At 36.4% G+C, this 22,711-nt stretch overlaps 1 protein-coding gene across 5 annotated transcripts in view; it reads right to left on the bottom strand.

Annotated features, from left to right (window-relative positions):
* Positions 1 to 22,711, bottom strand: part of PCDH7 (protocadherin 7) — a 416,850-nt gene that overhangs the window by 167,598 nt on the left and 226,541 nt on the right. For 2 of the 5 annotated variants that reach the window (XM_055326222.1, XM_055326224.1), the window contains exon 4: positions 20,153 to 20,741. The exons of the other annotated variants lie outside the window; for them this stretch is intronic. The gene's annotated coding sequence lies outside the window, so the exon portion shown is untranslated. Of the gene's footprint in view, positions 1 to 20,152; positions 20,742 to 22,711 lie in introns of those variants that run through there. 5 annotated transcript variants of the gene reach the window in all.

Here is a 22,711-nt window from a genome sequence, read left to right as displayed (position 1 = left end):
GACGGCTTCCACTACTTCCTAGCATGATCAAGGAAAATGGGAAGCTTACGAGGTGAAAGCATCTGTGAGCCAATTTATTTCATTAGATATCTAACTTTGGCTGTGAAATAAAGACAGCTCGAATTAAAAAAAAAAAATCTTTCATATTTAGTGAGAAAGTATTAAGCTTTAACGGAGAATTTCTGTTTTGTTTTCCTCCCCAGCTGACCCAAAGTTATATTTCTGGTGACCAGAAGAGAGGAGGCCACATTTAAAAAACAAAGAAAGAAAGGAAGAGTGCCAGGATCAGATTTCTTCCACAGACACCTGAACTTAGGACTTGGCTGGAGAAACAAGAAGGCATGTAGGAGCGTTTTTTCTTCAAAGCGATTGTCCAGGACACTTGGGTTAAGTGACAGGGGTATCTGCCACAGGTTTGGACCTTCCACCCCCATAGATACTCCTTGTCATTGCTGGTAGGCTAGAGATCGAACAAGCCTTGCTTTTTCTAAAAGACAGATGGAAAAAGCAATGTTTTCCAGCAAATTTCAGGTGATATTTATTACTTTTTTTTTTTTTCCTTAGAGGGAAAGTAACTCAACCTATTTGGGTAATTTTGCCAAGGCAAAATGGAGAGTTATTTTAATAGAAATTACTAAAATCTCCACCCTCAAGTATAAACTAGATACAAGGGGATACGAACTAAGCTTTAAGAAAAAGAGAGGGAGAAAAAGAGAGAGAGAGAGAGAAGGGGGAGGAAGAATGGGAGAGCTGACCTCCAGTACCACAGGGGTCCTGGTAAATCTTGTTCAGTGCAGTTTGTTCACACTTACATCCTTTTACCCACTACCCTGCTGCCATTACCACCACCAGCCTCCCATTTAGTACATTCAATTTTTTGGCTCCCTCCTCAAGTCTCAATTATGATTTATTTTTCTTTTGGCATGCAACGAAAACAATCTGCCTAAACTTCCAATACCATAGTTTTCTCTTCAAGAACTGCAGGCTGTCCTTCATCAGACTCAAAGTTAATCCTCTTGCTGTCCTGTGAAGGGGTCTAGGTTTTAACTGAAACACATTTATCCAAACTCATCTCCCCAAATACTACTCTCTCCAAACCAATCTCCCCTCTTGTTCTCCAATATATCAGAGCATTTCCCAAACTCCGCTTAGACTCACTCTTTGAGTCCCTTCCATTTAACCTTTCACCTATCCAACATCCTAGCCAGGCTGTTTCTGGCATTTCCCACCATCTCTCCCTACACTTGCCATCCTTTTTAATTTTTGTCTCTATCATATACTTGGTCACTTAAGAGCAAATTTACTAGGAGTTTCATTTGTGGCCAACAGTATGCCCCCATATATTTTAGGGAATTTGTTGCTGAGTGTCTTATTTTCTCAATCGTGTCATCTTTTGAGAGGTCAGCAAAGATTTCAACCATTTCCTCACATCTTGTAGTCACACTGAATATTGATTTGCATGTGTTCAAGAAATATTTGTAAGAATGAAACTACCTACACTAGGACGAAATAAACACAATGGCACACAAGGTGGTGAGAGGTACATTTTAGAATTAGTTCATTTGAAGAGGAGTATGAGTTTATGCTGTCAAGTGAGTCCAACTCTGTGGGGTGGGGTGGGGTGGGGTGGAGCACAGATGAGATAGACAAGGCCTGATTGTGCCTAAGTAATTATATGTCATGCTAGGTGGTATAAAGCTTTGGGTGTGGGATGATGTGGGTGAGGCCAGTGATTTTATGAGCAAAATAAGATCTGTGAAGTGTAACAGAGTTTTAGAGATAATTTGTGCTGTAGAGGGCAACTACATTAAAAATAGGCTGGGCATTATAATAGTTTCGATTAGCTCATTCTTTGTAAGAGTATATGCTCATTGGAAGATCTGTTGAATGTGTTCCTGACTTTAAACTTTGGAAGGGACTTGGATAGGTCACACTAAACTTTATTTTCTAGATGACAGGTGGCCTCCCGATGTTTACCTCTTACAGTCACCATCTTAACTATGGGAGAGACTTAGAATGGAAATAGCCTCGAGGGCCGGGGAAACAAACTTACACACAAAGTATTAAAAAACCAAATAAAACCAATACAAGTGTACCTTGTTTTCCTGGGTTTTTCTTTATTGCATTTCACAGGTACTGTATCTTTTACAAACTGAGGGTTTGTGGCAACTCTGCATTAAGCAAGTTTATTGGAGCCATTTTTTCCAACCGCATTGCTCACTTCATGTCTCTGGGCACATTTTGGTAATTCTTGCAGTATTTCAAAGTCTTACATTATTATTAAAATTGTTATGGTGATCTGGGATCAATGATCTTTGATGTTACTATGATAATTGCTTTGGGCGCCATGAACCATGTCCATGTAAGATGGGGAAAGTAGGCAATAGATGGGTATGTTCTGACAGATAGACTGTTTCCCTATCCTCCTCCTTCTCCTCAGGCTGTGTTATTGCCCCAAGATGCAGCAATATGGAAATGAGGCCAGTTAGTAACTCTAGGATTGGCTTCTAAGGACTCAAGTGAAAGGAAGATGGCCACACATCTCTCACTTTCAATCAAAAGCTAGAAATGATTAAGCTTATTAAGGGAGACTTGTCAAGGGCCAAAACAGGTTGCAAGCTAGGCCTCTTGCCCCAGTTAACTGAGTTGTGAATGCAAAGGAAGAGCTTTTAAAGGAAATTAAAAGTGCCACTCCAGTGAACACACAAATGATAAGAAAGCAAAACAGCCTTCTTGCTGATATGGAGAAAATCTGAGTGGTCTGGAGGGATCAAATCAGACACAACAGCTCCCTAAACCAAAGCCTAATCCAGAGCAAGGCCCTGACTCTCTGCAATTCTGTGAAGGCCGAGAAAGGTGAAGAAGCTGCGGAAGAAAAGTCTGAAACTAGCAGAGGTCGGTTCATGAGATTTAAGAAAAGAAGCCGTCTCTAGCATAGAAGAGGGCAAAGTGAAACAGCAGGTGCTGATACAGAAACTGCAGAAGATCTAGCCAGGATCATTCACTAAGGTGGTTGCACTAAACAGCAGATTTTCAATGTAGATGAAACAACCATCTACTGGAAGAAGATTTCATCTAGGATTTACATAGCTAGAGCAGAGAAGTTAATGCCTGGCCTCAAGACAGGCTGGCCCTCCTGTTAGGGGCTAATGCAGCTGGTGACTTTATGTTGAAGGCAATGCTCATTTACCATCCTGAAAATCTTTGAGCCCTTGAGAATGATGTTAAATCTACCGGGCCTGTGCTCCATAAATAGAACAACAAAGCCTGGGTGACAACACATTTGCTTATAGCATGGTTTACTGAATATTTTAGGCCCACTATGGAGATGTACTGCTTAGGAAAAAAAAAGAAAGAAAGAAAAAAAGAAAGAAAGAAAGAAAGAAAGAAAGAAAGAAAGAAAGAAAGAAAGAAAGAAAAGAAAGAGAAGGAAGGAAGGAAGGAAGAAGAAGAAGAAAGAAAGAAAGAAAGAAAGAAAGAAAGAAAGAAAGAAAGAAAGAATATTTCTTTGAAAATATTACTGCTCCTTGACAATGCATCTGGTCACCTATAAGCTCTAATGGAATGGATGACATTAACATTGTTTTTATGCCCACTAACACAAAATCCATTCTATAGCACATGGATCTAGGAATAAATTTGAGTTCTCGGTCTTATTATTTAAGAAACACATTTTGTAGCTATAGCTGTTGCAGGCAGTGATCCCTCCAATGGATCTGGGCAAGGTAAATTGAAAAGTTTCTGGAAAGGATTCACTGTTTTAGATGCCATTAGTGACAAAACATGAGAGACTCCTAACTCTGGGAAATGAACAAGGGGTAGTAGAAGGGGAGGTAGGCAGGGAGGATGGGGTGATTGGGTGACGGGCACTGAGGGGGGCACTTGATGGGATGAGCACTGGGTGTTATACTGCATGTTGGCAAATTGAACTCCAATAATATATATATATATATATATATATATATATATATATATATATATATAAAGAAAAAAAAAGAATATTCATGATTCATGGGAGGAGATCAAAATATCAACATTAATAGAAGTTTGGGGGAAGGTGATTCCAACCCTTATGGATGACATTGAGGGGTTCAAGACATCAGGAAGTAGCTGTAGTGGAAACAGCAGGAGAATAGGAATGAGACGTGGGGCCTGAAGATGGGCCTGGATTGCTGTCGCCTCATGATAAAACTTGAACGGATGAGATGCTGTTGCTTATGGATGAGCAAAGAAAGTTGCTCTTAGAAAGAATCCATTGTCATTTCAGACAACAGAAGATTTAGAACATCACACAAGCTTAGTTGAGAAAGCAGGGGCGGGGTTTGAGAGGACTGACTCCAGTTATGAAAAAAAGTGCTGCTGGGGGTGAAATGCTATCAGAAGCATCCCGTGCTCCATGGAAATTTTTCCTAAAAGGAAGAGTCGAATGACACGACAGATTTCAGTGTTGTCTTACTTGAAGAACTGGCCACAGCCACCCCAAGCTTCAGCAGCCGCCACCCTCATCAGTCAGTGGCAGCCATCAACATCTAAGACCCTCCAAGAACCTCCACCAGCAAAAAAGATTATGACTTGCTGAAAGCTCAAAAAATGGCTAGTATTTTTTAATGATAAAGAATTTTTTAAATTGAGATATGCACATTGTTTTTAGACATAATGCCATTATGCACCGAAGAGACTATAATAGAGCGTAAACATACATTTTTATGTACCAGGAAACCAAAAAAGTCCATTCAACTTGCTTTATCGCAGGGGTTTAGAACCCAACCCACAATCTCTCAGGTATGCCTGTAAAGTTAAAAGCCATCTGTACCAAGTCAGCGAACTGACTCACATCAAAAGAAACGCTATGTTAAATTGCCTTAATAGCCCACAAGTTTTAGCAACCCCAAATGAAATATTGGTGTTCAGATAAAGGGAAAATTAGGACACTTTTCATTTCCATAATAAGAATTCTAACAATTACAGAGAGAATTATTTTAGTTATAAAGAGATCTTTCTTTTGTCCTAAAAAAGTGATATGAGAAACATGTATTATCACAGAGACTAGGGCTTCTTAGATTTTCCATAAATGTTAAGCAAATTATAAGTAAAGTCATTTCAATATTTTACTAGCCAGATGAACTTTGTAGCTTACTATTTTAATCACTATTGACTTTTAATGGGGAACTAATGGTTCATGGGGCTGCTGCCAGGCCATCATTAAAAGGAGATATTGACCTAAAATGTGCCACTTACTGGGCATCTTGGTCAAAAATATGTAAAAACCACTGACAAGGATGCTTGTTTCAGCAAAGAGAAAGAGACAGATGGAGAGAGATGGGGAGCAAGGAGGAAGAGAGAGACAGGGACAGATATTCTGATTCAAAATTTGGGGGGCCCAGGGATCTACAATATTAATGAGGTGATTCTGATGCAGATGGCCTGAGGACTACATTTAAAAAAGAAAAAAAAAAAAACACTGATCAAATTTACAGTAGTTACCGATAAAGCTGGAATTACTGAGTCACAATTACCTGGGATATTTTAGAGAAATAATCCTGCCTAAACTTGATTTACATAAACACACAGCAGGTGTTTATTTTCTTATTGCTTTGCTGCCAGAATTTGCAGAGTAATTGGAGCCTTGGTTTCAGTCTACTTGGGATGTTGTTTTGTTTTGTTTCCCAGACTAAGAGACCTGAATATCACCTCTGCTTGTCCTTTCTTAAGGCTTCTCTGACTATCTATGCATTTAGTTCATACAAAAAAAGTTAAGAAACTCAGAAGCAAACTTTCTTTAAGAGCTACCACCCTTCAACTCCACACAGTTGTACCGTCTAAATCAGCTCTGGCTGGGGATTCTTTTGAGTATTTCGAATAATGTGGATCTGATAACTTTAAAAAGTAGATAATTCTATATTTGGATAACCTGAATAATCCTAATGAGGAGCATGTAATATTTCTTCCCAGGACTTCACCTACCAAACTACAGGACCACTGACCTTAGAGCTAGAAATGTCATTTGTGTTTGAACCTACTCTACATTTTACATATGAGGAACCTGAAGCTTAGGGAGATGTGATGACTTTCACTACTTCACAAAACAGTATCTAAAAACCTGGACTCTTAACACTTCATGCTACAATGACACCCTTTTATAGTGCTCTGTAGCTATAGGAAATATAATAAATCCCTCCTCCACTTGACAAATCTAGTTAATGGTTAGAAATATGTTTTGTAAAGCAGTGTTGAGAGCCTGGGATACATAGAAGTAGTAAAGAAAACAATGCTTTCTCCTCAGCTTCTAAAATGCAATGGAGGGGGGAAATGTCTAGCACTTGGGGTACCTGGGTGGCTCAGCGTTTGAGCATCTGCCTTCAGCTCAGGTCGTGATCCTGGTGACCCGGGATCGAATCCCGCATCAGGTTCCCCACAGGGAGCCTGCTTCTCCCTCTGCCTGTGTATCTACCTCTCTCTTTGTGTCTCTCATGAATAAATAAATAAAATCTAAAAATAAATAAATAAATAAATAAGTCTGGTACTTAAACGGTATCATTCAACTCATGGGAAGTATTATTTGTGCCAGGAAAAAAGCGAAACTACCACTTTGTCACACTTCTGTGCTGCATAATTTACAATATAATGCCTGGGGCATAATGAATCTATTTCAAAATTGTTATTTTTAAAAACCCTATTTATACAACACTTACTATGTGCCAGGTACTGCATGAAAGACATGTGTGAGACTCAGGAGCAGGGAAAGCGCAGACTCTGTGATCTGACCACCCGGGGTGAAAATATTTGGCAGGTGAAGGAGGCAAAGTGAATGGGCCTACAATAAAACCACGTATTTCAGAGTTTTTAGCTACAGGTATTTCTTCTGTCTGTCTCTGTCTCTCCCCTCTCCTACTCTGACCTTCCCACCTCTCCCATCTTTCTTCCCAAGCAGTCTTGACTTCATGAGACTCAACATAAATTCAGCATATGCTCTTAAAGATGAGGCTTAGGAAATGGCTTGCGAATGTGGATGAGCTTCTAGATCCCTGCATTTTTTCAATGTGTCAGTCTTCACTGAAGACTCTAGGTAGAGGCGCCCACGCCACTTCCTTGGGGTTTGTCAACATATTTCCTAAATTGCTTTCTCCAAGTTTCCTTTGGATCCTGAAGGATTCACAGTACAGGAATTGACACTCCTCTGGGGAACCTCTGAGGGGAAAAAGTGAAACAAAACTAAACTTTCTTATCTAAGAATTGGGGGAGCTGCAGTACAGCTTCAAGGACAGAAGCACGAATGGCAAGTCTGAAAGGGTCCAGGGACTCTTTATGCATTGCATGGGGCGACATGCAAAATATTTAACAAACTGGTAAAGCAAGGGCACGGGGCATTCAGAATGGACACTGGCTGTAAATAACCAGCAAGTCTATGCTCTGCATTCTGACCTAAAACAGCCCTGTCTGTGGGGCTGAAATGACTCTTTGTTTCTGGCACAGTGCTTTAAACAAAACAGGCTCTCAGTAAATATTCCCTGACCGAGATGCATACCAAATGTTATAAAGAGAAGGGGAGATTATCGTTTTTATGCAGGATCCTGGAGCTGTTACATAAGTTCGTGGGAAGAGATAATATTGGTGGACATTAATGTATGAATAGGAATTGTCCAGAAAGAACCAGAGAAACACTGTAACAGGGCAAAGGAAACACAGAGGTATGCAGGCACACACAGGCTTGAGAAACTTGGAGTTATCTTGTGACACCATAGACTATTATGTGCCATTTTTGGTTCTACCACATTTAATGAGAATTATTTTAACCCAGGTGACATACTTGTTCACACAGAGGCATAAATATTTATAATTTTAGTCAATTCTTACGAAAGCTCAATGTAACGTCACTGGTGAGTGAACTTCTAGCCTTTCAAAATCCCTGATTAAAAAAAAATTAATGATTCTTTGTGGAAAAAAAAGTATACATAAATATGTGAATAGAATATTCAGGGTGAGAAGTATGGGGCCTAAAGGTTATTTTAGGAGATTAAAATATGAAAGAAGCAAAAAGATGATGCTTATGTGTTTCCCCATCAAAAAGTCTACAAACCATTCCTTTTTTTACTGTCATAATCTCCTTTCTATACATTTATGATGACAACTTTTTCCTAATAACATTTTTTATGTTTTCTTCCCACTGAATCCTGAATTTGCACAGGACAAGGACTCTATAATTTTTTGTTTTTGTTTTTGTTTTCCTGGAGGCTAAGTGATTCTTGGAACCCAACGTCCACTCAAAAAATATTTGCAAAACAAAGTCAAAGAGGAACAGTAAAGACTATATAGAGAATAATGTTCTTTTTGTCTTATATTTGTTTTTTAAAGTCATATTTTTTAAAAGATATTTATTTAACAGATGGAGAAAGAGAGAATACAAGCAGAGGGTGCAGCAGGCAGAAGGAGAGGGAGAAGGAGGCTTTCCACCATGCAGGGAGCCCAATGCGGGGCTCGATCCCAGGTCATTGGGACCATGACCTGAGCCGAAAGCAAATGTCCAACTGACTGAGCCACCCAGGCGCCCCTTTAAAGACATATTTTTTAAAAAGGAAATGCATCTATTCCTCAAATGTATATTGGGACTTTTTAGGATCTTCTAACTATTAGAATGTGATGTGAATGGAGACAGGGTATCTTCTCCCAAGGTTTTCAGTCTAATGCAAGAGTCAGACACACAGACCAAAGCTCATCTGAGCTGTGATCTGGGCTTTGCAGGAAGTATGTTTAAAATGCAGCTGTGCAGTTCACTTCATTGGTTCTAGGACAAAAGTCTGCAACAATGGGTTTTCAGTGGGGATACTCCTATAAATTAGACACTGAATGTTTGAACTCAGAGGATACTGATGCCTCATTTATTAAATTCTTTGATTCTTGGGTTTGGGAAATGCTACTCAAAGCATTTGGCTCTGAAGGCTAATATTAGTTAATTAATTTATTTATTTTTAATGTATTTATTTTTAATGTTATTGTTAAACGGTTCAGGTTGAGTGTGTGTGTGCGTGTGTGTGTGTGTGTAGAGAGAGAGATAGAAGAATATTTAAGAATACTGCTAGGATCTTATGAGCTTCTTTAGGACTAGCTGTTTTCTACAGTTGAAAGTACTTTGGTTTATACAATTGTCTGTATTTTCTGCCAATCACAGCCTGTGTAGTTTTCTTGGTAAAGCATAAACTATAATTTTAAACACAGAGAAAACAAAGTCAGAAAGACTGTCCATTGAAGAGAATAATATAAACTATAAGAATTGCTAGATTGTAAATGTGCAGGAAATTATATTTGGCCCGATTTTTGAAAATATCTATTGCCAGCTATTAGGCTCTTTTATGATTGGTTTTGAAAATACAGTCTGAAATTACAATTCAAACAAAACCAAAAAAGCAAGAGGATAAAAATCAATTGCGTTAATGACTTAGACATATTTTTTTTTCTTTTTGTAATGTCAGTCATTGCTTTCTCTTGCAGTTTGACATTCTTCTCAGTCACAACCCTTATGTGGATTTAAAACCACTTTAAAATTATTATAATTTTTTATGATAATTTTTTTCTACTTTAAATACGTACACTATTGGCTAATTTAAAAATACACAGCACATAGAAAAATGTCAAATTTGAAACGAGGTGGATTTTACAAGTCTTTAGTCCAATTCTGTAATTTCACAATATGGAGATTGAGGGATAGAGAGGCTGATTTATTGCCTTGTTTATTTCCTAAGAAGGATTAGAATGAAGATTCTTAGTTCCCATTTTGGTGCTCTTCCTACTAAATTACGTTCTCCCACAGGAATAATAGGATTCTGTCCCGAAAGCAATTTTGATAACCTGGACTTTTATTTCAGCTTTAACATGATCTCCAAGTACCCTTTGCTCCCTATTTGCAACAGGGTCAAGTCTCAACATAGGGTACCTCGCCTTCTTTTTCTACTACTAATGACACGAGGCCTTTGGGAGAAGGTTGATGGGGATTCTATGTGTGATTTCTCCTAGTTTTCCTTGAGAGTTGGAGGCAAAACAAAACCCAAACCAAAAAAAACCTGCTTATTCAACCCTTATCCCACTCCCCTCAAAAAAAGAAAAAAAAATTAATAAACAAAAGACCAAACCAAACCTTTACTGTCCAACTCAAAGAGGTCTTCAAGTTTTCCTGTCCTTTGAGAGTGTTTCCTCTACGTTTGAAGGCTAACATGAAAACAATCATGAAACTTTTTATGGATATGAAATCCTATCACAAAAACAATGACATTTATCCCCAGTGGGTTACTAGGGAACTCAAAAAAGTGCATTTTTGTCCTAAACACCATTATAAAATGGAAAGGATGTAACATGCTTATAATCCAGTAGAGATACTGAAGCACATGTGACTCAAAGTTCAAATGATCGAGGTATAACTTCAATAGAAATTCTGACAGTGTAATTCCGGCTCTGCAATAATATATGCTGATTGAGAACAGTGCTTTACAATTACTTAGCAAGTATCTTCCAAGCTCTGACATCTCGCCAGCAACAGTCAGGGATCTGCAATGAAAGTCCTTTGATTAAACCAGCTCTTGCTTTGGAAAGCCTGATGAGTTATAATGTTGATGGTCAGAAACCGTGTACACGGTTAACACAGCCAGATTATCCACCTAAATCATCTGTGTACACCGCAAAATAATTGTCTTGAAAGACTCCGGGGGGGGGGGATGCATTTTTACTCCACACTGATACTTTGGGTGAAAATGGTCATCCTGTCTGGATATTGCTTGAAGATTATCCACAATAATTTGGTCGTGGCTGCTTCTGAATTTAGGATAAGATTATTTTTTTTCTCTTTTTAAAAATTTTCTTCTTGAAGTTCCACAAAACTTCAAAGATTATTTTGTTTTTGATGGAAGGATACAGATGAAAGAACACAAAAGGGCAAAATATTTAACATGACTAGCTCCAACTGGCAAGTTCTGCACTTTCTTCTCTTTAATTTTCTTTCAGGGCTGGTGTAGAATGAGGAAGAAACCTAATCTGCATAGGAAGATTCACCAGCGTGAGGTAACATTGCTCAGGAGGGAGAAGTGCTTAGAATTTTGAAGATCTTTGGTTTTGCATGATTGGTGCAAGGTGATTTGATATCTTATGTGATCTACAGAGGTAATAGCTTCAGGTAAAAGGAGAGGATTGATAAAATACTCTAGTCAAACACATTCAAAATAAAACTATTTTGGTGACAGTCATTTGTTGTACTTCAAAAAGGCTAGAAAAATGAACTTTCATGTTTTTTTTCTCAAAATTAGCCATTTATTTTAAAGATGTCAAATTATGGAACTACAGATTGCTGAATTAATTCCCGTATCTGTGTGCTTTGGTGGATCCAAATTACTTATTGTTTTCCACCGTGAGTCAGGATAGTCAAACATAAATTTACATTGCAGAAACTACCTATTGTATTTCATTATTCTACATATACTCATATATAAATAAAATATAAATGTCTGTACCTTACAGACCACCTACTAAATATACCACACAAGGATTGCAAATTATATTAGAATACCAGCCAAGGGAAACTAAGAGTTGTTGAATTTAAAATAGCTGAATATAAGCTAATTAACATATATTCCTTTCTTATAGATTCTAGAGAATGCCTCTAGTCCTTTGTGTGGAAAAGGCATGGCATAAATATGAATATAAAAACAAGCACTTGAGCAAAAGTTAGAGCAGTAACTGAGTATCTCTCAATTTCCCTGAAAGGGAATTTTAGGGAGTGGATGGAAAGAGCCCCTTTACTCTCCATCACTGGGAATCACATTAAGAAACAAACAAAAGAAAAAAACAAACCCTTCGCAGCACTTCATTGAAAATGTGGAAAAGGGAAAGGCCTTCCTAGTTACTGCCTAAATTGCCGGAGTTAGTAGACATGGGGGTAGAACAATGACATTTTAGTCTATGATAGTCTGGGGCTCCTAGTACTGCCACGTTTGTTGTGCAAAGCTGAAACTGCATATCTTCTACTATTATTTCTGCTTACCCCAGGGGGGTAGGGGAAAGAAAGTACATTTGAGGTTCTTCTATGCAAATATATGAAAAATGAAATGCAGTATAAATAAATATAACTACTGCCACTGAAGGAGCTTAATATGCTCTGTCGTTTCTCCTATGGCAAACTAACACTGAATGAGACGTTCCCCAAAGAAAATGAAGTCTGAAGTACAGGGTAGACTCTGCTTTACACCGTTATTGGGAGAAGATAATGTGTAGACAATTTAATGTTAGTTGAAAATGGACTATTTCTTATAAAGCCAGAATACAGGCATTTGCTGAAGATCCACCAAGGGACCAAGATAAGACATATGTGTTTGAGATGGAAAGGTAATATGTTTGTGTCTAATATATTTCCGAAATTGTCCTGCTGTGGTTCTTCCATGTAAAAATATGGCCCCTCTGATACTGTCACAATCCATAAGACTCAGAGTGATCTTCTGAATTAAGTTTGGTTTGCAGAGTTGAGAAAGGTTTTCATTCATGTCAAAATTTCCTTAGGCCTAAAAAAATTACTTTGGAAATGTGAAGAAGGGGTACCTTGCTTGGTTGTGCGGTTTCTTTTTTTACTCTTTTCTGGCATTTCAGTCCTATTTGGCAAGTATCCTAAATTCTAAAATGCACTATCTATATCATTTCACCATCTATGAACTCTGAAAAATGCAGGAATAACCAGCCAATCCATTTGTAAGAAACAGAAAAAAAGGGGGAGGGGGCGGAAGGGAAATAACATAAGCAATAGAATGAATCCTATGAATTCAATCTAGCACGTAGCACAGATTACGCATAAAGAAAGTATTTTATTCTTGTTAGATGTATTTAATTACCAAAATTTTTGAAAAGGCATATCATTGTAACAATGCAAATGTATTACTTGGTATTAAACAATCACCAAGAACTGGGAGACCATATTCACAATTTAGGGATCTCAAAGAGTGATAGGTAGCATATATATGAAAAGTGACAAAATTATATTATCCAGGAAAAGAAACTCAGCAAAATTAGAAAGGCATAGGAAATCTCCAATGACTTTTTAGCCTCAAAGCATATGCTTAGTCACATATGGCATGGTATTTTATACTCGGAAGGCTTTTTTTTTTTTGGTTGACCAGATTTAAACCAAAAGCCAGAAGAATCTGTTAGAGAGCCCCTATCAGATCTTCTTGATTATAGCTGCCATTAGCCAAGGTTTGAGTTTCATGTGCTGGTTTCAATAGTGGGTCAATGGCTTACCTCTCCTGTGTTTCTCACCCTGCCAAAAGCTATAATAACATCCTACTTCCCCACTTCCCATGACTGACAAATACCTGAAATGTAAGTGGTAAGAGGACTTTGTTGATTAGAAGACTATTGATAATACAACTTGGTCTGCAAGCTTATGACCTGCGCAGTGGAAGTCCAGCTGAGTGGCTACTGCTTAAGCAGAGACAATGCACAAGTGGAATAGCTACTGAGAGAAATATTAACATGAAGTCAAAACTCTCAATGCAATCTCAAGTCTCTTGCTCCCATTTACACAGAATGACTTAACTGAACACCTTCCTACCTCAGTTGGAAACATACATGCATGAGTGCACAAACATGTGCACAAACATATACATCTTGTAGATCTTCAAGGACCTGAAGGCCAATAATTTAAGAAAACAGTGACTTCGGCTGTACAACCTGAACAAGTCTAGCTGATGTCCCTTGTCACACACCTCTGGTGCTGTCATTAACCCAATATCATAAATTTCCCCATCATTTCGCACACTTTTTCAAATTCTATCAGTTAGAGAGACATCTGTTTAGTAAATATTTTTTAAACTGCAAATATCTCTATTCCAGTATCCTAAGAGTCTTTCATATACAAGAAGGAATTCAGCTCCAATAATTTGTTTCCTCCAAGAGCAACTCGAGTTGTTCATAAACCCAATGTGCATTTGTCCAACTGAATTCTGTTGTTTCTGGCACCACATAAATGTGTGTGCTGACTGAGGAAAGGAAGACGCAAATTACCAACCCTGGAAAACAGATTACGTTGTGGGTACAGAGGTGAGTGAGGGAGATTAGTTAGGTCAGAGAAACTGCTTTAAAGCCATTGAGACAAATTTTGAAACAACACCCTCTGGGCATGTTCTATTTGACCAAAGTAGCAGCAGACATCGTATATATATCCTCTAGGACAGGTGAGTTGGTTTGGTTCTTTTTGCAGTAGACAGATGACAGTAAAAACAATGAGATAATATCAGGTAAGGATACTAAAACGTAAGTTTTATAGAAGCGCAATACTTATCAGTATCAGTTGACAACACTCTTATATGGCGAGCAATCGACATGATTACATTTTCAAATTAAGAAGAATACATCGGGGGAAAGAGCAGGGTGTTTTTGGTAGACTCAGATATGTTTCAATCATAATGTACCTATGACTAGTTGTCAATATTTTACATTTAAATTATTTTTTGAATAAGATAGAATATGAATGAAAACATCAATTTAAAAGTGTTAAGAATATAGTAAATATTTTATAAAGGATCACATAAAAGACATAAGTGACTATTCATTTGGCAAAAGAAGATCAGTTAAAAGATAAAACAGTCCACCTAGAAGACCTATAAACCCATATATTTTCATTTTAATGTCAAATCACAGCTATGCGTTCTTTTTCCCTGTGGAATCAACTCTAATTTTAAAAATTCTATATTTAAGGGGCTCTAATTCAGTTTACTCAGATAAATACATTTTAAACATGAATTTTATTTCCCTTTTCTTCAACTCAGTAGAGATAGTTTCGGTTTTATTTACAGTCCAACTGTGATTTTCTCACTTTATATTGTATAAAATCATGTGACTATATCTGCAGTCGCCTTAGCAGCCAAAGTTGATTTGCATCAATAACATCCAGTAAATCCAAAGACAGAAAATGAGATGAAAGAAAGATAAATGACATTTTAATTAACTGCTATCAGAGAATTAACAGTTCTCACCTAATTTTCAGTCTCACATTTACATTTTTTTCTATTTATCTATATTTGCAAATTATTTGTACCCCAACATTTTTCACACTTGATTTATTTTCTTTTATCCAGAAATAAGCAATCACATGTGTAAGGATTGCTCCTGTAACATTTAGCATGAAATTCATCCTGTAGTTTCTTCACCAGATCTTTTCTGTAACTATTGTGTAAGAATTCTCCAAAAAAAGGTGGCCATGTGAAAGGGGTTCCACCTATTGTTAGCAGTAGAAGTAGTGTTACAGGGCAGCGTTTTGCTGATTCATAAACTGCTGGCTTACAGGTGTGAATAGTGCCTTGTAACGTGACCTGGCCACAGCTAATTCTCATTTTCCAATTCATTCTAAAAGCATTTCTCAAATGCATCAAATAGAGATTCATTTTTTAATTGAAAAATATTCTATTATATGCATTTTCTATGCCCTCTCCACTTGGATGCAACCTCTCCAAATTGCACTGGGGGACTGACTCTTTTATATATCAGTAGGAAATCAGTAGAAATATATCTCTCCCTCCTTCCATCCTTTCTCTTCTCCCTCCCTCCATCCTTCCCTCCCTTTCTTCCTTCCTTCATTTCTTTCTTCCTCCTTTCCTCCTTCCTTCCCTCTCTTCCTCTCTTTTCCCTTCTGTCCCTCCCTCCCTCTCTTTCCCCTTCTATCCCTCCCTCCTTCCCTCACTCTCTTTCAAGCCATTTATATAATGCTCCACATGAGCTATTGGGAACTTAATGTATATTACTATGTTATCATTTCACAGGTGAGGAAACAGAACATGGAGTAGTTAGACTGTCTATCAAAATTTAATAGATGACAATTCAATGCAAGTGTTTCACTCTGTAAGCCAATTTACTCATAAAGTCTATGTCTCCTTTCACCTAGGATTTATGCTAAATAAAAAGGAAACTCAATTATTTAAAGTAAAAGAGATAAATAACCACTTCATAAAATAGATAAAGGTACACATTTTTAGCACCGTAAACTATTTCAGATAAAAAACAACTTCCATTTGTAGCTTCTCTAAGAGTTTCACTGCCAACAAAGTAAATCCTTAGGTGCCAGGTCCTAAGTATTAGAGTAACCCACAAACACTTGAAAATTGATTTAATGCCACTAGAGTTCTGGAACAATAAATATATTTTTCCCTTATAAATACATTATTCATTCAACTACAGGACACATGCTTTCATGACAGAGTAAACTCTGTAACACTTAGCAGTAGTAATTTGTGTTTTTTCTTTTCCCAAAAATGCTCTGGCAATGAGTAGTTACAAGGTTTATTCTGTTTTTTAAAAAATGTAACTCATACAATAAGACAGAATAATTTATATCTGTGACATTTGGACTGTACGAGAGCCCTGAAAATAGTTCATCATTTTAATTACGAATGGTGCTGTATATATCGCATATTTCCTTAGAGAAAACCACTTTGAAATCTCACAGTTATTTATAATAAATCCTTGGTATATAAAAAAAGAATCCCATATTACAAAAACGCTCGCTTTAGTGCCCCTCAATTTATGAGTAAAACTCAAAAAACATAGTCATTCTCATTACTGAATCTCATTAACAAACTGCAATTGGAGGTAAAAGCAGAATGTATACGAAGGCATCATCGCAATGCCTGAATAAATGACATCTTTGGAAAATGTGATATTTATACCACATTGTAGATGATTCATTACTTTCTTACACTTTCTGAACCACCTAATTTTACTAATCTGATGCTTTGAGCTTCACACTCTTGAAACAGTATGCAGGCTTTTTTATCCCCTAAAAAAAAAAGCAAACAAACGTTTAAATAATTGATATCTTTTTGAAGTAGTCTTCACTCTGAAGGATTACATTAAAATAAAATGGTGAGTATATATAACTTTGTTTGGAAAGATATATTATTACATACTTAGTAAAATACTTTCATGGTTTATCTGTTCATTATGCTTTTTCTTTCTTAAAAATGTATTCTTAAATTAGTAATAAAATAATTAATTACCTTCTTTGGCCAGTCATTATTTTAGAGATAGTGATGATTTATTATACAAAAGTATTGATATACTTTTTCTTGATTAAATGATATAAACATAATTCTCTCTTAAAAAAAACAGAAAAAAATGCTATAGTCATTAAAAGGACTATGATAGCTCATAATCATTTATTCAATTGTAAACGATTTCACTTCCAGATGGAACTAGTTTATTCTGTTAAAGTATTATTAGAACTTTAAAATGCTTGGCCAAAATTACATATTTTTTTTATCTCATAACTTATAACAAACTCTTCTGAAAACTGAATCAGGCTTGTTAAATGGAATATTACTCAGCCATAAAAAAACAAAATGGGATCTTAACCATTTGCAATGACATGGACAGAGCTAGAGAGTATTATGTTAAGTGAAACAGGTCAGTCAGAGACAGACAAATACAATATGATTTCAGTCATCTGTAGAATTGAAGAAACAAAACAACTGAGCTAAGGGGGAAACAAAGAGACACAATCCAAGAAACAGACTCTTAACTACAGAAAACAAGCTGATGGTTACCAGAGGGGAGGTGGGTGGGGGGATGAGTGAAATAGGTGATGAGGATTAAGGAGGGCACATGTTGTGATGAGCACCAGGTGCAGTAGGGATGTGCTGAATCACTACATTGCACGCCTGAAACTAATACTACACTGTATCTTAACTAATTGAAATTTAAATTTAAAAAAAATAAAAAAGGCTTGTTAAAAGGAGGCTTTTGTACATAAAATACATTTCACTTTCTAAATTTTCATTATTTTTTAAATCCAAAATAATGAATTGTAGCTTTAAATATCCATGGTTGTATTTCTTTTTTGATATATAGTACCTTAATACCACTATTAAGGCAACGTGGATGGTCATAAATAGAGTCCATGTATTTTATAGATATTTGATATGTTGTTATGTTTACATAACACTCACATATCCAAGACATATATTCTGGAAATGTAAAAAAGAGGCTTTCTGCCCAGTGAGCCATAAAGCCGTTGAAGAAGGATCCTTGGGCAGGTCTGACAGGGTACTAGAAATTTCCTGCCTCCTTCACTTAGGATTTGTTCCATGCACATGTAGTTTGTGCTGCTGAATCTTAATCTACCTCCTCCTCTCTTCACTTTCTTATAAAAATATCTTCTACCTATCACAGTTCAGCATATGTTTTTAGTATCTGAGGCATAACCACATTTTTTTTAAGTTCAATTGTTGGAAAACATAACCAAATGATTTGATTCTTGCTTCTTTTCTCACTCCTACTGAAGCCAAAAATATTTGGATATTCTCCTCTAACCTAATGCAATCCAGCAGAGTTTGCAGTAAAGCAAATTAGTATGTTATCTGAAAGTTACTTTTCTGTTGATTTCTGTGATAAAATTAGACTTCAGTCTTTCAGAAGAAAATGTCTTCTAGATATACTGGAAGATACTATGCAAAACCTTTTAAATTCACATATTTAAAGACTTATAATGTATGCCTTTTTGATAACCAGCTCAGAAATAAGGAGAAAAGTCACTGACAGTATGGTGACTTGTTGGTAAAAACTAAAATAAATAATCTAGGGTCTGATCCTGGAGACCCTGGATCGAGTCCCGTGTCGGGCTCCCTCCGTGGAGCCTGCTTCTCCCTTTGCCTATATCTCTGCATCTCTCTCTCTCTCTCTCTCTTTCTCTGTGTGTCTCTCATGAATAAATAAATAAAATCTTAAAAAATAAAAATAAATAAAATAAAATAAAATAAATAATCTAAAACACCTTTGTAAAGCCATCAGACCTCCCAATCTCATTTTCTTGTTCTTGTTATAAATATAGAAATCAGGGATCCCTGGGTGGCTCAGTGGTTTAACACCTGCCTCTGGCCCAGGGCATGATCCTGGAGTCCCAGTATCGATTCCTACATCGGGCTCCCCACATGGAGACTGCTTCTCCCTCTGCCTGTGTCTCTGCCTCTCTTTCTCTCTCTCTCTCTCTCAATGTGTCTCTCTTGAAAATAAATGAAATCTTTAAAAAAAAATACAGAAATCAATAAAACTAGCATAATGATTACATTTTTAATTACCTCACAAGATTGGCACAATTTCAAAATTAGATCTACATTTTTTGTTATTTTAAAAATATTCATTCACATTTTCTGTATTACTTGAACACACTGGTTTATCATGGTGCTAGCTATGCTCAACAATGATCACAAAAAATTAAATCCTGTGCAATCTGCATATGGTGTGTAAGAATATCTCCCCCTCTCCGGTCAATTAGCTAATATCCCATTACAATCAGCTAATGTGGCTGTGTTAACAATTCTCTTTATAATCGGATGTTGTATTTATTTAATTGATGCCTGTTGTCCTGATTAGAGTGGACAGGCAAGCTTAAATAATGATAGTTGAATTTGGTTAATGCTTATGATCGGAAATCTTTGGTAACTTGCTCTGCTTTATTGACTATAAACTCTGGGGATGTTGCATATTGTGGTGTCTCCAGCCACAATATTGTGGTGATAAGATCATATTATGCAGCTCCTGACTTTAAGTTGGAATATATTTTTGACTGGGTTCACTTCTGGCAAAAGTTGTTAGTCGATTACAAAGAATGTTTGTCATGTCAAGCTTTACAAAAGGATGCCAACTTCCATGCCCCTCCAGGAACACAGCAGGCTGTGTACTACCTAGTGTTTTTCTGTTTCTTATAAATAAAATTGTGTGTTTGCTTTCCTATTTCATCCTGCTGATTCAAGATAAGTAGTGCATCTAAGGACACAAAAGAAAGTGTCAACTCACTAAGATCTATACTTTTAAGCGAGCTACTGCAATAAATTTGGTTGCCTCCATACTGGAATTCAGGAAATCTGGATCACAGCTCTCTCACTAACTGAATGACCTTGAAAAGTTACTTAGTTTGGGATTTCAAAATGAGGAATTTTCAGAGTCTCTTCCAGATAAAATAATTTATGATTCTATGTGAATGCTTTATGTTCCACACCTTAATAAATTGAAAACAACAAATCATGAGATTACTTTTGCAAGCTGTCTTTATTACAATTTTTATTATAGCCAGTTACATTGCAATAAGGAAATAGCATCCACAATAACGATAGAAGGTAGAGTCTCTGGATACAAAAGAAGTGATGGTTCCACAAATAAAAATTAGTGACTTTCTCTCCAGAATACTAGCTCTGGTAAGATAAAAGCACTTCTCTAGGACACTACGGGCATTGGCTGAAATTACAATGAATTGTACTGAAAATTATCAATCATCAACTCCAGTGAAATCTTTGAGACTTATGTTACTAAGTTCCAGGACAAAGTTATCAGTATTATTACGTCTGATGATTATCATGTAATCACAGACCATTAGCATTGGAATTCGTTTTGTCTAACTTGCTATCTTATGAATGAGTTCCTTTAATAATGGTTTTGAGAGGTTAAACATGCGACCTTAGTTTCAACATCCTTAGTGATACGATTTCAGAACACGGACTATTCTATGGAGCGGATTTTATTATTTCATAAGGTAATAAATTTCATCCTTATATGGAAGCAATTTTCTCCCATTGAAGCCTACTGGAATTCTTTCCACCCTCAAAAATCACAAAGGTTGAGTTCAATCCTTTGTCCCTTTTTTGCATTAAAGTCCTTCAATGATCTCAAGTGGTGGTCCTCTCTTCAACCTGTCTTCCTTAGAGCACCAAACATTTTCTTGGATTCATCTATTTTTAAAAACACAATTATCAGAATCCTTCTCAAGAGAAAGCTCCAGAAAGAAAAATAAGTCAGAATATGTTAACCTTAAATATTACATCCCTGATTTAACTTGGTCATTGTATTTTACAGATGAGCAAATTATATCTTTGGGAGGTGATATATAGTTTATTGGCAAATCTAGAACAAAACTCTAATTTCTAAAAATTCCTTGTCTCCCATATTCTGTAGAAAGTTGGAACTTACTTTAAAACCAAGCTAGTCAAATTCCTCATTTTAGTGAAGTACATGAGGTCTTGAGAGGTTAAGTGATTAATTCGAATATCCTGCATTTCACTCTCCTCTTTCTAAAATACTAGAAGACAGAGTGAAAGATATTAAATTGGACATGTTGCGCATAGAATACAATCTTCAATAGCAGCGATAGACAAAGCAGATAGAGGTTTTCTGTTCTTGAGAATATTGCTTAAGAATCTTACATATAATCAAATAACCCAAGGATATTGCTTTGGGAATTGAATCTAAGAAAAGCAGAATGAAGGGCATACATTCATACAATTTACAAAGCAACATTTAGTATTAAAGAGAAAGACTTTATATGTAGGCACCGGAGCTTCTGAGAATATAAAGTCAAACATTATAATTACCATATGGAAAATGTTCATTAAGATTATATAGGTTCATAATATATGAACCACATCTGAAAATGGAAATCTTGGGTAGGGTCAGGAAAAAGCCATGTGGCATAAAAAAAATATTCTCTGCCAGCAAATTAATTAAATTTCCAGGTTCTAGTAAAGGCCATATATTCTGTGTAGGCATTCACTGAAAGTCAGATGTGCAGGGCCTCTGAGAGACTGCCATAATCTACTCATAAATAGAACTCACCAAGGAACATTGACAGCAGTTTGGCATTAAGGAACACTACATAAATGAAAAATTTACTTTGCAGTAACTTTTATTAGGGAAAGTCCATATCTGACAGGGAGTCCTTTATACATCTTTCAATCTTATTTTGTTCTACTTTGACCTCTGTGTAACCTATTGTTACATGTTAGCACATGTTATTAGTCAATAAAATCAACAATTTTATTGAGAAAATAAAATAGCTTCTGTTTTGTTTTGATTCTGTTTTGTCTTTTACCTCTACTGATCCACTTATATTATTATCCACTTAGGGATTTTTCGTGTGTGGGGGCCAAATTTATTAGAATGCTGAACAGGTTTTTCAGGTTTTCTATCTCAGGCATCAACCAATATATATTCAATTAAGAATAAAAAGACTGAAAATTCTTTTACCTTCATCAAATGTTATTTTTCAAATATTAATTCATTTTCCTATCTTTTTCCAGCCCTTTTTATACATAGTGGTATTTATTTTATTTTCATACAATACTATACACTATCCAAACCATGCCTTTATTAATGTAAAAATTCAGGTCAAAGCCATATGGCGTTTTATTTTTTTTTAATTTATTTATTTATGATAGTCACAGAGAGAGAAAGAGAGAGTGGCAGAGGCAGAAGCAGGCTCCATGCACCGGGATCCCGATGTGGGATTCGATCCCGGGTCTCCAGGATCGCGCCCTGGGCCAAAGGCAGGCGCCAAACCGCTGCGCCACCCAGGGATCCCCCATATGGTGTTTTAAACTGCACCTCTCTCTTTTTTTTTTTTCTGAAGGTATTTAGATTGATTTTCTAGGCTCTTCAAATTGACCAAATATGAGAATCTAAACTGTGGGTGCCCATCCTGAATTCCTTGTTTTATTAAAAAAAGAAAAAAATATTTGCACTAAATGAATGCTGAAAGGATTTGCAACCAAGCAACATAGAGCAATTAGACGAACTGGGGCTTTAATCTAGGAAATAATATATAAAGAGACACTATATATGTAGACACTCTAACAGAGGACATGTCTGAATTTATGTCTTGGAAATACTTTCATTTGGAAAAGGAATATAACTTATTATGTGTTTT

The sequence above is a fragment of the Nyctereutes procyonoides genome, unplaced genomic scaffold (assembly GCF_905146905.1).
Source record: "Nyctereutes procyonoides isolate TBG_1078 unplaced genomic scaffold, NYPRO_anot_genome, whole genome shotgun sequence".
In the NCBI taxonomy this organism is placed as follows: domain Eukaryota; kingdom Metazoa; phylum Chordata; class Mammalia; order Carnivora; family Canidae; genus Nyctereutes; species Nyctereutes procyonoides.
The sequence above is the reverse complement of the archived record's forward strand: the minus strand, read 5'-3'. Positions and strand labels throughout refer to the sequence as shown.